General features: G+C 25.5%; 1 protein-coding gene across 2 annotated transcripts in view; it reads left to right on the top strand.

The window, feature by feature from the left end:
* Window positions 1–13001: 13001 nt before the first annotated feature.
* The window catches only part of LOC111031982 (5-hydroxytryptamine receptor-like), a 203062-nt gene continuing 196670 nt past the window's right edge, over window positions 13002–19393 (top strand). For both annotated transcript variants that reach the window (XM_022312135.1, XM_022312136.1), the window contains exon 1: window positions 13002–13342. The gene's annotated coding sequence lies outside the window, so the exon portion shown is untranslated. The remainder of the gene's footprint in view (window positions 13343–19393) is intronic.

Genomic DNA, 19393 nt, shown 5'->3' with positions numbered 1-19393 from the left:
AGACTTTCACAAAACTGATTTGAGAACCACATGAGTCTTCCCAGCCTCGTTGTAGCCATGCTATAGACTATTAATGCTATTTCTGAACTCGGGTCCCAACAATACCACTAAATTCTTTAATCACTTCAGATGTCGTCAGAATCTTCATAATAAAATGTAGACATTGAATTTAATCAAGCCCTATACGACGTAATCTTTGTTGGTCAACTGGTTAAAAATTCATACAAAAAGTATCATTTATTCTACTAAAAACTCATGAAATTCTATATTTGTTTTTTTTATTGTAGTTTCTGCAAATGCCTATAAGTAGTTGTTATTTATTGTTTACATATTGCGTACTCTTGGAAAAAGTATAAATGTTTTTTAAATCTTTAAAATATTATATATTTGTATGGGGATCAATGTTTAATTATAAAATAATTATAATTAAATGTTTATTTATTTTTATTTCAAATTAATATAATATTATGCAGATTTACATATTTAATATTTGAAATAAATTTCATCTGACTTTAATCGAGTTTTACATTCATAATCTATTCATTTTATAAATGTTATGAGTTAAACCATTAAATAAGAGTTTTTAATTAGATTATTTCATTAATATCCTGAATTTGTATTGCAAAGTGAATAACCTTATCTTTATGGACAACTTATTGCAAATATGTTAATTTGTGTAATAACAAGTTATGACTTACGATTTCAATTTTAGTATCATATTTTTTTTATTAATATTCTAAGAAACATTTTTATTGTAAATTTTGTTTATATTATTTGAATTAAACGAATTATCGATTTGAATTACTTAGGTTCTCTTCTTGAAAAAAAATGCATAACACAAAGTAAACTATGTGTACGTGTATTTAAAATATACGCATTCATAAAATAAATATATAATACAATCATGTCTGTTCACATAATACCGCAGTGTTATTTTAAGGGTCCCATATATTATTTTGTATAGAGTACCTTACAATATATACCCGTTGTGTTTGTCCGTCCGTCGTGTAATTCATTGTCATGGTTATCTACACTTTTGTTTCATTCATCAAAATATCATTTATTTTATTTATTTTTTTTATTGAACTAAAACCCGGCAACTATGCCCATTAGCTGTTTGTAGGGAGGAACGGTTAGTTTTAGAGCACGTATTGTATGTGTGGCAAGGATTTTGACTCCGGAATCATGGGTGGTCAGTAGGTCATACTTTAAAACGATGAGTCATACATTAAAAATATGTGTCATACGTTAAAATGAAATGTATATCGAATTTTTTTATCTTTATAATTAAAATTTCTTTAGAAGTAAGCTTCTGGCCTAACACCGGGCCCCAATACCTCTTGCCGCCCAACTCCCAACCACTATAATGTCTACTATGATATATGGCATGGATAATTAAGGTGATCGGCGCCACTGGTGGTCACCCATCCGGGAGGTTAGCAACGCCGGGCCCGGTACAAACACTCAGATCCTTTCAGCAGATTGAGGATACAACATTTCTCACCAAGCCACTATCATAATTGTATGGTACTCTTAGAATCCTAAATTTATATTTCTCATTTAAATGTATGTTATGTTGAATAGTATTTAAATGAATCTACTATAATATTTGGTCTTTGGTGTGCCATATTTCACTTGACAGTTGTAAATACGTATCACGTATAGTTTAGATATGATTAATGTTCCAACAGTATGATTTTAAAAATATTGAATACTATTGGATACATTTACGTTATATTTATTTATTTATGATTATAATGCTTCAGACTCATAGATTATTTTTAAAAATTAAAAAATTGTATCATTACAATAAGATCTTATTATTTTTTTCCTTAGTTGTTTAAATTGAAACAATTTTATAATATTTTAATATTCTTTATAATTATTTGTGAACCATTGAACATTTATTGTACTAATTTATTTTTAACTGTAAAATATGAAATATTCAAATAAAAGAATTTGAAAACCATCTTCTGCTATACAGGTAGTAGGTTTTCGGTATCTATCACTTGCCTTAAGCATATAGAGTATACTATATTTAATATATGCAAAATGGATGTGTTGTATTTAAATTAAATAATACATCATTGTACCAAAAAAAAAACCATTCTGAGCAAAGGAGAACGGTGGATCAGCTTGTAACTAAAAAATACGTAAGGCCAAGATATATATACTTTTACCTATTATTATTAGTATTTTCTTAATTCCGTAGGTTAAAAAATTTTTTCCCAAAAACACCAAATATAACTTACTGGACAATAACCTCGGTAAAATGGGTGAATAGGTTGTAGTCAACTTTTAGAATATTCTTGGTCAAAGACTATGTCGAAAATATGATATTAAAAAAATATGACCAAATTTTAAATCTATAATTTTTAATTTTTGATTAGAAAACTAGTGTCACGTAAATAGGTTTTCTCGTTGACTTTTTGTTCCTTAATCCCAATATTATTAAGAAAGTATCGAATAGATACAATTTCCTACTAAAACCACCTTTAATTAAAGTTTTTGATACAAAACGTGATGACTTAGAATGTACTGAAACACAGAAACAAAAACAAATATCGTTGTATAACCAATACATTTGTTCAACTTAGAATCTAAAATATATCTTTTCTAAGAAGTTAAAACAATATTCACTTTTGAGTAGGTACCTATAGTAAAGCAATTTCAGAATACAGATGTTCAAAGATACTATTTACGAAGTCTTACAATTGCTTGAATTGAATATTTAATTTAGACCAAATAAATACCTGTGCTTAACATATAATACTGTTGGATGGCGATCAAATACTTCAGCTTACGTAACCATTATCTACACCATCTACCTCTGAGTATATAATAATGGTGGATGTATATCATAATTTAAATAAAGTAATTTATCTAAAATGAAATGTGTGTATAAATATTATGTGTATAATATAATAATAATGAAATTGAAAACACCATTCACTTATGGAACTCACCACCGAACAACCCAAAAATAATAGAAACTTCCATTAATAGAACCCGAATCGGACACACTTCGATAACTCACCAGTATCTAATGAAAAGGGAAGACCCCCCCCCTAAATATACCATTTGCGGCATTCCCCTCACGATTACACACACAATATTCGAATGCTTTTCCTTAAAAACGGAGAGACGAGAAGCTGGAATATTCAACATTCTGTAAGAAGCCCTGAACCCGGACAACTTCAAATGCATGATAAACTTTATTATTCAGTTTAATTTAATTAATCGATTGTTATTTGTTTATATATTCAGTGCAATTTTAGTTGAAGTGTAAACGTATGTTAATTTAATTCAGCCAATGGCCAGAGTCGTCGAGGTTTTATTAAATAATAAAAAAAAACTGTTTACCTAATATTGTGTTGTTTCATAAAATTGAAATATATTTTATAAGATTGGAATATTATAAAATAATAAAAATCACACGATATCATCTCAAATCTTTTTAGATTCTGAGAGGAGCGATGGATGTATTGATTTTACAATGAATGATGTGTGTGTGTTTTTTTTTTGTGTCTGTCATCGACAGCATCCATTCTGGTAGGAAAGTGAATCTACTTGGTACTTTTGTGGGTCAAAAGTAAAAATATTCTCAATAGTTTTCAAAAGTGGCAGGAAAAACAAATAAATAATTGAGGATAAACTGGATTTCTTAAGGAAAACCGGTTTTCGACAAAATGGATTTTGGTTTTTGAAGTGACTCTAAAAAAAAAATATCGATTGTTCATGTCTGGATTTTCTATACACCATACAATTCTCAAAATATTTTGAGCCTTGTTGATCTATTTATAGACATACAAAATATTTAAATAGTTTTTGTTTTAAACTAATGTCGATAAAATGTTTTTCGCTCAATCAACAAACTCTTGAAAATGTAATACAAGATTCCTCGTAAGTTGTTGTTGATGAATATTTAAAACAAATGAGCGTTTGAATTAAGAATTATGATAACATTCGTAAAAATCACGAAAATATTAAAAACACATAGTTAAAATTGTGTGTTATATGCATTTAAGGTTAAAATTTTGACAAAATGTATCAAATGAAAAATGTACATACCTATTGTTATTTTGTTAAATATTTAAAAAATATTCACTTTGTTTAGCTAAGGATTAAAAATTTAAAATAAATGCGTAAAAAGTGGTTAATTCTGTATCCAAAAAATCTAAAATATCGAATATAAACAAAGATTTGTTATGCAATTATTAATTTAGATTCGAATTCGGACTAATAATGGTCATATAATTAAACAATATAATTAAACAACCAAAAATAATAGCTTAAGTTATTTTCTTGTAATTTAAAAATGTTATTCGTGTGTACCTATTTGAAACTTTTAGTGTATATTATTACATTCATTTCATACAACGTAATGATTTCTCAAATGTAATTTTTTTTGGCAAAAATGAATTTAAAGTACTGTAGTTATACTAATACTTAATAAAATAAATTACTTTAATTTCAATAACAACATCAAATAAACTAAATTACTAAGTAATAATATAGGCTAACAGATCGTCTTCGTTGAGAACCGTTTTTCTTATACAATGGTTTTATATCATTGAATTCAAATTTAACACCATCCATTATAGTTATCCACTCGCAACCTTCCCTACAACACAGCGACATCCCCTTATAAATTAAAAAAAAAAAAATATGATTGACTAGTCCTTATATTATTATTAACTATTTTTTTGTTAGTATTGAAAACAATTTCCAGATGCATTGTTACCATTCTCTGATTTTTTTTCTTACCGACTGGGTGTTTTTGAGGAGGGTATCTACTTCGTAGTCTTGGAGAAAACTAATAAAAGAAAAAAAAGAAAAATTAACAGATAGGATCTCCTTATAATCACCATATTTTGATCTCAATCGGTTTCTTAAAAATAGTGCCCGTCGATTTCACGTCAGACGACTTCAAACGAAAATAATATGGACAGTTAGATATAGAGAGTGGAAAAAAGGAATAATAATAGTGAATTTGTGGCTGGGTATGTATTTTGGTTACATATGTCGTAAAAGTTGTCTTGTGGATAGACAGTGGTTATCGTCTTAACTTTTCGATTTCTTGACAATAATGACAGTGGTATTATTATAACTGGCTTGTACGACAATCACGTAATCAAATATTACCTATGTAAAATAATAATTATGTAATAAATTATTTATGTTAGATGTCACAGGTTGATTGTTTTTAAGCATTCCTTATGCACTTTAAATTATATAGAACCTATAGTGTAGTGTAATAAACTACACATTTTACTTAAAACAAATATTTGAAAGTATTTTATTATATTTCATAATGATCTAAATAATAATGTAAAGTGTAATTTTGAATGATAGTATCATTTTTTAATTTTTAATTTTAAAATTGATTTCTTATTGTTTTTATATATTTGTAATTTATGTGAGAAAATATAAAGTTGTAAAAATTCTATATTCAGGTATTATTATTATTTTTTGTTTGTTTAAAAGAGTCTGTAGAGTGGAGGTGTTGAATTTATATATCATACCAACTATTTTTATTAAATAAATAAATCAAGATTGTAAAATGACGTATATCTTTTGCATTAAAATATAGCACCAAGTACATATTATTTACAATTCTTTCTCCATATAATATGCAACATTTCGAGGTTTTCAGAAAACTTTAAGATAATCTTGAAATGCAAACCTAATTTATGGAGTTCATTTTATAATTTATAAAAAATAAACTTGATATATTGTAAAATATATATTATAATATTAATATATAAATTAAGGAAGTTTTTACTATTAGTATTATTTATTAATAGTTTTTTTTTTTTGTCATTCATATTGAAACAGTGTTTAATTATCTATGCGATGTAATGAATTCCAAAGAATTGTTATTTAACTAGATGGCTTAAAGTAAAACAACTTATAGTTAAACATTTTGGAAAACTAATAGAGTGTTTATTAAAAACATAAGTAGTAAGTATTATACTACAAAACGTCCATTATCATTAACTGTTTATAACATTTATATCTAAATTAATTTTATGATTTTAGATTTTAGTAGGTAAACTTATCTATGACTAAATAACTTTAATATATAAAACTAAATGCTGTTGCATTGATTTTAATACAATAACTTTATATTATGTATTTTAAAAATTATTTTTAAAGCATAATAACTATCTTAGTTATTAATATACAAACATACTAAACTTTTGGATACTATTATTATGCATTACCCATATTATATATTTATATATATCAAATATTGGACAATGCTACTTAAAATTATATATAATTATAATTTGTTAATATTATAAAAAGGGTCATATTGTATTATTTTGGGATAGCCATGCATAATTTGGAGTTAAAGTCCAAGAAGAGAAAAACCTACATAGGTCTTTGCCGATTTTTGTACTATTAACAATGGTGCATTCCCTAATTGTGAGTACCTACCTACCTGATATATGGCGATGTAGAATTTATAATAATATGTAGTAGTGAACATATTTAAACTATTTATACCATAGTAGGTACATAAGGGATTCGTGATGTTATTGCATAGTTATTTGGTTGGTATAATAATATTATAGTGAGGAAAAGAAGATATTAATACTCTAAATTGTGTTTATTAATCAGTCGTATTTTAAGTACTTAACAAAAAGCATTCCTAAGAAGAATTTAAAAAACTTTAAATAAATGAACAATTGAATACATGAACAATTCCGCTTGTGGCATACGAGTCTTCAATTTCTCAATATTTTTACTATTGTACTTTCAAAAAAACGACACATAGTTTTAAAAAAATTGAAATTGTACGAAATATTTACAAAAAATTGTGTATGAAACTATTTTAGTTACAATGATGGGTAGATATAATATTTTTAACCCGAATGTACTAAAAATAATATGAACCTATATATGGCATTTTTTTAATAATTTAGTAAAATAGCTCAATAGATTTTTAAAAAAAGTTCAACGTTATCATCTTTATGAATAAAAAATAACTTTTATTTTTAAAAATTTTACATTAATTCTTAATGATTTTAAATTATAAGAAGTCCATAATATTATTATGGTTTCAATAAAATAGTTAAAACCCGGTATTAATGAACCTTTGTTGTCTGAAAGTTCAATCCATTTTGTCGTAACCCACGCATACCTATGTTCAACTTTACAATGCAGTTTCGCATCCCTCGATGTGGCCATATGTCACCATTATTATTCCTCTTTTTAATTAACGATCTTAACTACTTCGTGGTTAGAAATACTTAATATTTGGTATAACTTGAAACTATTCATAAGAAATATTAATAGAAGCTATATTTCTATAATTATATATCTTTATCTTAGTGTTTCAGTGATTTTATTTTTGAGTGAATACTTCCGCCAATGATTTAAATCAGTTGGTTTTCTTATACCTAACAAAATTACCAATACCGTTATACCTCCATAGTTTAAACAGCTTTAATACATATATCCATAATATATTGACAAAAGTGTACATGACAGATTTGAGGTTATGTAGTATCTACGCAAAATTAAAGTAGGAAAAGTAAATTATCAACGAAATGTCAAATTAAGAACAACAACTTACTTTGTTTATTCAATTTCGTTTGTAAAAAGTTAAATGTAAATGTAGATCAGTGAAATCTGTTTTCAAATTAAATGATTTATGATTGCTTGAAGTTTTAAGACGTATACTCATGTAGAGACTCATCCACAATCAGCTGTACCTCATATTTTTAAAATAACTTTCTATTGTTATATTTATGACAAAGTAAAACATCAATATTTCAGAAAAATCTATCTACAAGTATCTTAAAACCTATATATTATAAGTAACGAAAACCGAGAAGTATACTAACTTTTATTAAATGCACATTATTTGAACGTTAGATGGATCATTGTATTGAGTGTACGACTGTAAAATAATGGGTAAGATACTCAGAAAAAGGTTGAACTCATAGAGTATATTGAGTATTTCCTTATAAGACTTAAAGATTAGGTATACAACCGTTTAAGAGAAAATAAAAAAATTATTTACTTTGTTTGAATACACGTTTTTTATTTTTACGTAATATTAAAACAAACGAGTATTTTGATTTCAGTACAATTTAGTTTATAGAATTTTGTAACACTGCTTCATTATTAAAATAATTGTATGTAACTATTAATATTTCGTATGAAAATGATTAACTTTGGATTTATCCAGCTCGTAAAAATTTAAAATTCAGGTTACTTATGAATATGAATTATATTTTAAATATTATATTGAGTTGTATGTATATCAATATTAAAATGCTATACATTTTAAATTAATCATAATTTTAAATAAGAATCTTTAATGTTAGATATTAAGTAGGTAATAACTAAATCATTATTTATAATTGTTATAAATTTATATTTTTTTATGAGTTAAATATTATAGCAACAGCGGCAATAAAGATTATCCCGTGGTGTGGATGCTGGAAAAAAAAATACAATAACATTGATTTGTTTTCAATATTACTATTTACTAAGGGGTGACTTTCGGGTGTTGGTGCATGTGAGCATTATAAATATGGAGTAGGTAAATAATATGTTTAACTAATACTTTATTGTATCCTAAATTCATAACTATTACAAACTAATTTATTTGAAAATTTAATTTCGTCATCAGAAAATAGTATAACGTGAAACAAAACATAAAAACTATATTAACTATTAAGCATGTAAAACAACTTTTATTTCGTTAAATTTTTTTAACTTAAACAAAATAAAGTGTGATCTATTTAAAAAAAATAATAATTGCAATCTACATTGTACATGTATATGTTGTAGATGCTTAGAGAGTGGGGGATTATACGCATATGCCATAAAGTTATTATACCAAACTAAAAAAAAGGTAGTGGTGCTGAATGAAATATTCTATAATAGGTTACCTACCTAAAAGTTATGATTTTTTTGGAAATCAATTGGATTATAAGATTTTTTTACTACCTATTCATTATTAGTGTGCCGGATGCAATTTCAGTGGAACCTATTCCTGTGTAGATTTGCGGATGAATAAATAAATAACTTACAGTATCAGGTGAGGTTGACGTTATCCGAAGCCATTTGGTTCAAATAGGAGAATAAAACAAAAAATGGGTTAATGTAGGAAAAAGTATGAAACAATGTGGATGATAGATATTAGATACCTATTATTCTATTCGTAATTTGTCGGTTGCGATGGCAGTTCAATCGATAGTTAAAGATGTTGTGAGATTTTTTTTCTTATACACACATAATATTATAGATTTTGAAACACGTATATTCACGAAAAAGTGTTATTTGGGAAAGTGTGTAACCAACTGTTATTCTATGAAATATATTTTATTTTTATTAAGTTCAAATGGTTCAATAGATTTTTTTTCCTGTTATTATTTTTTTTTGTCAGGATTTATTTGTTTAGACATGGAAAAGATATGGGGGATGTGTAAATTTTATTTTATCACCACACCTGTTGTATGTCTAACTTTTACTTTATAAAATTACCACTTCTCGCTTTTAGATATTAATAATCAATATCTATCAATTAGTTAAACAGAAATATAGAATAAACTTGATTATAACTGTGATACAGCACCTGTGTAATAGGTTGAAGCTACTGGCCGCCATTTTAATGAAATGTTAGTTATCACTCGCCTTGGTTTCAAAGTATTTTTTGGAAAGCTATGAAGTTAATTAACTGTGATAACATTTTGTACATTTAAAAGCAATTCTATAAGCAATTATGTATTTCACAGTACCTACCTACTCAATATTAAAATAACTATATCAATAATAGGTACCTACATTATACCAGTATTTATAGTAGCACAACATTATGACACTTCACATTAATTCATTTTCATAATTTTTTTTTAAACAAAAAACCAAAACTGACAACGGATGTATCATGTAAAATATCGTTTTACGAACTCTGTAAAAGTACTATTTGTAAAAAGTCTATTGCTTATAAAGGAAAATGTTCTCTTATAATATTATATATAACGATTTATAGATTTATTGTTTTACTGTAGTTAATAAAAGACCACTTAGTAATCTGATGTTACATTAAATTAGGTATAAAAATCATATCATATTCGATTTTGAACGGAGCAGTACATGAATTGTTTTTTTTTTTTTATCGTTGCTGAACGTTTAAAGGCTAGTATCAATATTATCTAGTTGATTATATTTGGAATAAAATGCTTCATAAACTCATAGAACAATTTCTGATACTTAATAAAATCTGTTTTGAGTCTAGTTTAAAACAGAAACAGAAAATGCAAAGTACTTTTAAAAATAATCTGTTAAATTTAAAAAAATAAACTTTGGAAAAACAGTGAGATATATTTTATGAAACATCCGTAATTTTAGTTCTTCCAATATAATTAATTACAAATAGAACAAAAATAGGTATAATTCATAAAGAACCAAACATTTTTTCAAAATTTATTTTAGCATTTACTAGAAATGTATCGGATTATCTGAGTTCATCATTGACATTTAATATGCACGAATCATGAAAAACATAATTCCTGTTATGTTGATAAATTTAAGTCAATACAAGATTGAAAATGTAATACATACTTTTTCTTCCGTTATTTTTACTGAGGAAAAAATACCAAAAGAACTGTAGTTACAAGTTATAATTACAATTATAATCATTTGGTGTTTAAATTTTGTTGACATTTTGGAGTTAAAATGTATTACAATTTTAATTTTGATATGTAGCTTTTAAAATTCCAATGCAACGTTTCTCATAATTTTTCGAGCTGTAGTTAAAAAATTAAAAAAGATAGTTTAGTGTAATGCCCTATTATTTTTCTATGAACATTTGAAAATCACATTTATATACAATTTTATATTGTAATAAAAAATTAAAGAATTTTCATTAAATTATTTTGGTTACAAAGATGTTATTCAAACAATATTAAGCATAGAAACTTCAAACTTTTCATCATAACGTGTATCATTACATTAAATGAAAAATGAAATTTTCCAAAATGTATACTTATTTTATGATATTTATCCACGTCATTCTATAGTGGGTAAGACTACCTACACCATCATTATTTATATAAGTAATTACGTTTTTATACAATAAAACAAATCTAGTATGATTATAGTCGTAATTAATTAATTAAAATATTTATCAAGATATAAGAACATTTTTTATCAAACATAAATACTACATGTTATTGAGAGCTTAACTGTTTACTTTCAATTTTTTTTTAAGTATAACTTGCAATTAAACGTAAACATTTGTTCTTAAAAATAGTATGCAACAATATATTTTAAATTAAAACGCTATAATACATTTATGCACGACATCATTAAAAATGTTGAAGATTTAAATTAAATTTTTTTTTTTGTTGTCTTTGTTGTGATTTACTTTTTAATAATTTGTGGATGTGTCTAACATTTATAAATAATTTACTGGAAAAATAATACAAATATAAATGTATACATACATTTATATTATATATTTATGATTATTTAAATAAATAAATAATTCATCGAATGTTATGTTTACATAAATAACTTTAAATTTTATTTTGTATGAATTTACTTTAACAACTGATTTGTTCCTTTATGTTTGTATTTTAACTTAAATGTATACATTATTTTACTTATAAAACATGTATATACATTATACATCGCAGTATTCAATATTTCAATGATAATAAATTTTTTTTTATACGGTAAAGTGTGATTTATATTACGAATAAAATTTATGTAATTCTTATTCCAACACTTCATACAAATTTCAAGTTCCTTTTGTGTGTAGTGGATGTACTGACTTAATATATTGTTTCTGTAAATTTTTAGTATCCTTAGTTTTTAAGTTGAGTATCAGCTAAAATGTTTCATTATTCTTTTTTAAATAATACAAACAAAAATGTATAGCACTATTGCATACATTACCATATTAAACAATCAAGATATCATCTTTTTTGTTAGTTTTGTTTTCATTTACAAACATTAACAAATTATAATTGCACAAGTAACATTCAAAATGTCTGATTCATTGAAATAATGATTTCTAAAACGCACGCTTAAGTTATTTAAATACATGGTTTGCTTACAAATGACACGAGGCATTCCTTGCTTAATAACTTGTTTATTTCAGCCACATACGTTTGAGTAAAAATATAATCCAAAGAAACCAGCTATACTCAGAAACATTTAATGACAAACAATTTCATGTTTTATGACCATCCATTTACATAACGGATGATTGTAAACGGAGGTAACACTAAAGCTAAAATGTTTCATAACTTGTTAGATAATATGTTTTTCTGTAATTACTACTTACAATAACACCCACGAGAAAAATCAATACCAAGCAAATTAATAAAAGTGCACATTTGTAATCTCTGAACACATTAAAATTATAATATAAATATCGCATGGTAAATAAAAATGAAAAAATAGCTGGGCATATAGTTTGTATTCCAATCGTTATGGTTTTGAAGTATCTTTAGCATAATCTTGAAATAAACTAAAACTTAAGGTGAATAATAAGTGTCAAAATTGGTTATAATATAATAGAGGCAGAATCCAATATTTAATTCACTAGGTAATACTTTGATACTATTATGCACGTAACTTCATACCCAGGACAACACTGCAGGCACCTGTGATATGGCTAACAGTGATACTCAGGTCTTATAATACTTAGTGTGAACTTCTAGTCTGAAATTCAACATTTTAATACACACATGAATCAGAAACACTCTGTACAAACAATAAATTCACCTATGGATTTCTTTCTTCTTCTGAAACGTTAATCTAAATAATAGTCTTTGCCTTTTAAAAACACAATCGACTATCAACTATCGGTGATGTCCACCTAAACGATAAGAAAAAAAAATAGCGGCGAATGTTGTGGCGGGCCGGAATCGAGAGGAGGCGCATGGTGTAAGGTGGTTGCTACGAAACATCGATAATTCCAGAGGCGCACACTGGATAAACTCTGTGGGACGACGCCGCCAGTGGCATCGTATCCGCCGCTTGATGTGGACCACCGTTTTTCCGCTTTCTATCCGTGTGATCCTAACTGCTCTCGTATGCACGCGTGTAAAATAACCGTCGATAATAAAAATTAATTATTCGTTCAAATCATAAACAATAGTCGATTATACGATATTACGTATGATAAACGATTTCGATAAATAAACCACCGCCGTTTCCGTACACGTACCCGCTTGTGTGAAATCAACATCCAGCCGTTAGATCAGTTTTGCACGGCAGGTCACAAAAATGTTCGGTTTTTTTTACTAATTTGTTTTGTATTCGCTGATCTATGAAGGAAACATGAAACTGTGGGTGGACACAAATAGTGAGTAATTATTTTTTTTTTATAATGATTTGTTAATAGCATTGAGCATTGAAATTGACGATTAAAATAAATATTTATAATTTTAAGATTTTGCATATTTTTGTTTTACGTATTTGTTGATGTAGCTTAAATTAAAACAGGGTTAATTTAAAATGTACATGTAATTATTTATTGCTGTTTATTATTAATACGATACCGGAAGATCCCCTAAGATACTGGACTACATAAACATACAATTTAGGTATTACAATATATTTCATTGTACAATCATATTATATAATATTATATTACAAAAAAAGTTATTAATGCATTTAGACATCCGATAAAAAATGTATTTAAACTATTGGCCTTAGCTGATGAATATCAATGAAAAAATTAATAAAAATCGACCAAATTCTAAAAATGTATTTATAAATAATTAAACACTGAAATGATAAATGATAATATTAATTATAATTATGGCTATAATATAATCGTTGGTAACCAAAAAAATAAAATAATAAGTGTGAGTTATGAGTATTGAAATACAACAAACATTTTAGGTAAAACATTTGAGTTGGGATCTACGAGAATTGGAGAGCACAGCAAGCAAGGACTCTAGTTTGTAATAGATCTGTATTGGTTATTGTGGTATCAGCATACTTATAATATAATTATTTGTTTATAATAATTATAACAGATTGTTTTATTTTTGTACAAAGTTTTATAAAAAATTTTAGAGTAAATGTATTTTAAGATGATTGAATGAAGCTTATTATTTTTTTTTATTGGAAGTTATTAATTACATACTATATTAAACTTGAGGAATAAAATCAAATATTTAGATCAGTTTTATGAACAATAATTAGACAACAAAAGATTGGTTGAAAGTTTTTGTTCAAAATATTGTATTTTTACTGATCTTATTTAAATTTAAATTACATATTACTAGAATTAAATAGAAACTTGGAATAAATCAAAAAAGATATATTATTCAGTATAAATTAACACATAATGTACTATAATGTGTTTCTAAAGAAGTATTTCCACTAATTTAAGGATTTTATATTATATTCATCTATCATTTAAAAATGTTCTTTAATTTTATGCTTGACAATAAACTAAATGGTACTCTTAATACCTATCTAACTTACTAATACGAATTTTACTGCATCAATAACAGTTTTCTTTGTTTCTGATCATTTATTTTTTTTATTATTATTTCAAGAGTAATATTTAGTAAGGTTCGCTCATTATTGTAGAACTCTAGACTCATAATATAGTATAATAAACCAAATTATCTGAATGCATGAAATAATGGATTTACCTTGGATGTATTTCTACGAAATATTATATTTTTTTTCTTTGACTGTTTAAAACAAAAAAAAACTTTTTAGCCATTCCATATCTTAATACGTTCGACAACGTAGCGATTCGGTTATGCCAAGGGAAAATATTATAACAATACTCGTCCGGTATTATACTCTACCAAAAATAATTTTTTTCTTGAATACTTACATACCTATATTTTGATGTATGCTATATCTGACATCGATATAATATTTGGATGTTTGGCTTGGAAAAATATTCACTTACAATATGGAAAAATTAATTATGTAATCTCTATTGTTAATATTTTGTTTTTTTCTTTTTTACAATTAACCTAACACAATAGGTTCAGTAGGTAATTTTTATTTCGAACCTCGTATTATGAAAACAAGCTGGCTTAAAGTACACTAAACCTAAAACGAACACGAAAAAATCTTAAAATCCTTTCAGACACACATAAAAACCATTTGTTTCAACCCATTCCATTTAATAAATGGTTCCCTTGTTAGTGACCCGACGAATGTCCGTGTACGTGATGCTGGACAATCCCAACTCAGTATTTATTGTTAAATTCGTTCGTGATATAATTCGTTATACCAGTGCATTTTATTTTCTCTTGTTATCATCATTGAAAACGATCGAACTGTAGTCCAATACGAGTATGTCTATAGTAAAGAAAATATATTTGAAAATGTCTGTATTTTGTCATATCACCCATATTTTTACAAAATATATTTAAATACTACGAACAATTTTTAAGTAAAATGTACATATTTGATGTATATAGATCAATATTAATTTATGTGCTTCAAGTATGACTTAAAATGTTTAGTTGGAATATAATAACAATTTTATAAGTAATATTGTATAGGCTTTAACAAAAAACTATTATCACTAATTTAGTTACATTTTAAATTTCATAGTTAGCTATAGGAACTTTTTTAATGTACAGTTTATAAAGTAAATTTTGTTTACTGAACATACATAATACCGAGATAATACATTTTTAATACTTTACAGAATCCAAAATTGTATGATGGAGGTATTGCTAATATTATAGCAGTTACTATTTACGCGAATAACCTATTGGTTTTATATACATACAAATAGCATTATAATATTTGGTTAAGAACAGAGATAAGTTTGCAATAATAATTATAATATAGAATTTTTTTACATACTTGAGTCAATGACTCAATTAATAATTAAAAGTTAAGCTATAATATGAATGTTTAATAAATTAAATAACAACTTAAATAGACACTCATGTTTTAATTCAACCATAGCTCAATGAGATTTTTATGATTTACATAATATAATTTAATAATTTAATTAGCTTATAGTAAATCCATAGCTATTTTTCTTTATTATAATAATTATAAATACAGTGTTTAGCAAAATATCGATTAAGTATTTCAAGATCTAAATATTCTTAAGCTATAATATAATACCAGATTATCACTATATTCATAATAAAAATAAATCAATTCAAATACTGTAACACGGCGCTCTGGGTAGTCATTATCAGTGCAGTGGTGTGTAGGTGGTACGATTTATAAAAAATATAAACAATATTTTCTATTTAAGTTTTAATGGGATAATAACCAGTTTTAATCTTATAGGCGCCATATATTTCATTAAAATTAAAATAAGCATTTAAATACATATTGAAAAAAACGAACTTAACTTACACTATGTTGTATACCTATTTATTTTTATGATTGTAATTATCACAAAAAATATAATTATTATAAAAAATATTTAGGTTAAAAACGTTTTATGTAAATTATAATAATCTATATTTTGTATATTTTGGGCGATTCTCCCATAAAAAAAAAATATAATATACAATTGATATTATTAAATAGTGCTATTTAGTTATATAAAAACGTTTTGTACTCGTGAGAGTAAAACATATTAAACACAAATAACATTTATATTTTTATTTTATCAGTGATAATATATTTATTTTATTTTATATGACACGAATACTTGAAGCATATACGAAGTAACATGATATAAGTTATACTACCTATATGTGCACAGTTTGGAACTAACAATTAATTAAGCTTAGATCATATACATTTTGGAAAATAATAATGGATTCAAAATTTTAGATTAAAAGTTCAAGAATCAACTTTTGAGATATGGGCTGGTATAATATAAACTTATTTTTTTGCATTCTCGTCATTTTAAAATAATAATAATTTAGCGACACTTTTTTAACTGAGTATAATTTATGGATGTATGGAGGTTTATATTTTTGACTATAGTAATATTATTATTTCTGATACCATCAGGTGTTATTTATTAATTTATGTGTTGCATTTGTCCATAATAATATGAAACATATTAAACAAGTTTCGTTAATTATAATAAATGATTTTTAAATTTATCCGAAGTCCCTTTAATGCAAAATATGTATATTTTATATTTCAATGAATAAAATTGTAAAAATAATAATAATAACAGATACACGCTGCATATTCGTTTTAAATTACACAAATATTTTAACAAATATTACGAATTCTCAATTTATATTTTAATATAAAATAGGATATTGGTAAAGTCTGACGGATAAATTTATTCAGTCCTACTTATATTTCAGTCTTCTTGTTTAGCTTTATGAGCCATTTCAAAGTAGGTAGTTGAAATTACGGTATTTTATTTTAGCTAACATTTATGGGTATTAGCATTATACGATCGGTTGCTATAATAATTATGATAATTGTCTTTCTATTTTCAAAAATACATTTCACAGAAATAAACTCTAAGTTAATTATTTGTGGATGAATATATTCATTAAAGAAGTCTTATTTTTATGTAGTAGAGTTAAAATAACCATTATCTTGCTATTGTAATAGATATATTTTATTAACCTTGATTTAAAAAATCGTTGTTTATCTGTATTATATTATATTAGGTTTATTTTAAAAATAAGACTAATTTTCTCGAAAAGTTTAAATTTTCAAGAAAACTAGAAGTTAGCAGCGTTGCGTGTAAATAGACCAGTACATTTTGTTAAATAGTCGATCCCTTTCGTTAAACTAATATCTCGTTATCAATATTACTTCTATTACCAACAGTTAAGACTCGAAGTCTGTCGCCACAGAATACCAGTAGAATACTGCAGAACTTCCAGCCTTTATTCGACCCATTCGTGATTTACCCGTTTTTATATCGATTAACGTACATTTATTTATCGAGTTCATTCACCTCCGTAGTTCTAAGAACGATGTCATCTGCATAAGCTAGTGATTGAACCTTTTGATCACGTAACCAAAACCTTGTGGAACTTTGTTTTCAAAGCCATTTATCACTTTACGCAATTCAAGGTTAAATAATATTGGCGGTAAGCCATATCCTTGTCTCAATCTCAATCTTAAACTCATCTGTAACACTACCAACAACATTCATCTTAAGAATACTGTTCTGCCGTCACTGTACCAATAATACCAGAAATATAATATAATATATTATTTTGTAAAGTTTACATAATATATTTCATTTAAAAAGTTAGTAAGCCTCGTTAACCAAAATAAATAAATTAAATATGTAATATCTGATCGCAAAAGGCATTAAGTATCATCAGATATTTGATATCTATTAGTTGAATGTGTATAACATTATTAAACACTCTTTATCTAAATTTTTTCCTCAATACCGTTAACAATAAATATTTTCAAATTACATTTTGATTGGACGAGTTTAAGTTAAAGCGAATTGTTGATTACTTTAAGTGAAATTAGCATTATTTAATTTAATAATAATTAGGTAAAAAAAAAATGAATTAAAAATCCTAAGTATAAAAGTAATTAAAATGTAGAAAAAAGCACTGTCGCCTTATTTAAAAATTAACTGATAAATGTATATACTCCTTTTGATCATTGTTCATCAATTATTTCAGGTATCACGTATTTGCCATTTGGTCATTCTATGTGGATATTTATGAACAATATAATACATAAGATATGTGGATACAAAGACTATTGATGTCGATCGGCTTAGGATTTCTATGGTTTTTCAATATACATACATAATAGATATTACAGCAATATATGATTTACGCTATAAGCTCATTAACTATAGTGGCCAGCAAACCTGCAAAAACTTTACAATCGTTCCAAAATCCAATAATCTGGAAGATTTGTAGCCAAAATCATTTCTTAAAAATCCTTGAGGGACGTTTAGATATCGATGGTATTGTTTGTTCTTTTGAACTACTGAGAAAAAACCTTTTTACCTTTACCTACACAAATATACTATGCTCTCAAATAATTATATCATTAATTTGTGTATACGAGAACTAATAAATATTATTCATAACCCATTTATTACCTATTTATTTTAAATAGCTGTATATTCGATAATGTTATAAATTAAGTAGATATTATATAAAAGTTCTGCTAAAGCAATATTATTAAAACTCACAAAGTTTCAGATTCTATGCTTATATGATTTTATATTTTTTTTATAAAACATTATAATATATTATATTTTAAATTATGGTAAATTCTGTTTTTGAGAGTGACGAAAAATTTCAATATTTTATTTTGTCTAGTGCAGCTTAAAGTGTATCCTAGTCAATCAGTTAAGTACTATACCGGGTGCCTATTTCGAAAAATGTTAACTTTTTTGAAAATATTATTTTACATAATTTGAATTCATAAAAAAAATATTATATTTACTATCTATTTTAGTTTTTTCAAATGACAATTTCCATTTTAAATTTAATATTCCAGA

The sequence above is a fragment of the Myzus persicae genome, unplaced genomic scaffold (genome assembly GCF_001856785.1).
Source record: "Myzus persicae strain clone G006 unplaced genomic scaffold, MPER_G0061.0, whole genome shotgun sequence".
In the NCBI taxonomy this organism is placed as follows: Eukaryota; Metazoa; Arthropoda; class Insecta; order Hemiptera; family Aphididae; genus Myzus; species Myzus persicae.
Note: the sequence above shows the minus strand (reverse complement) of the source record. Positions and strands in the feature narration are given on the sequence as shown.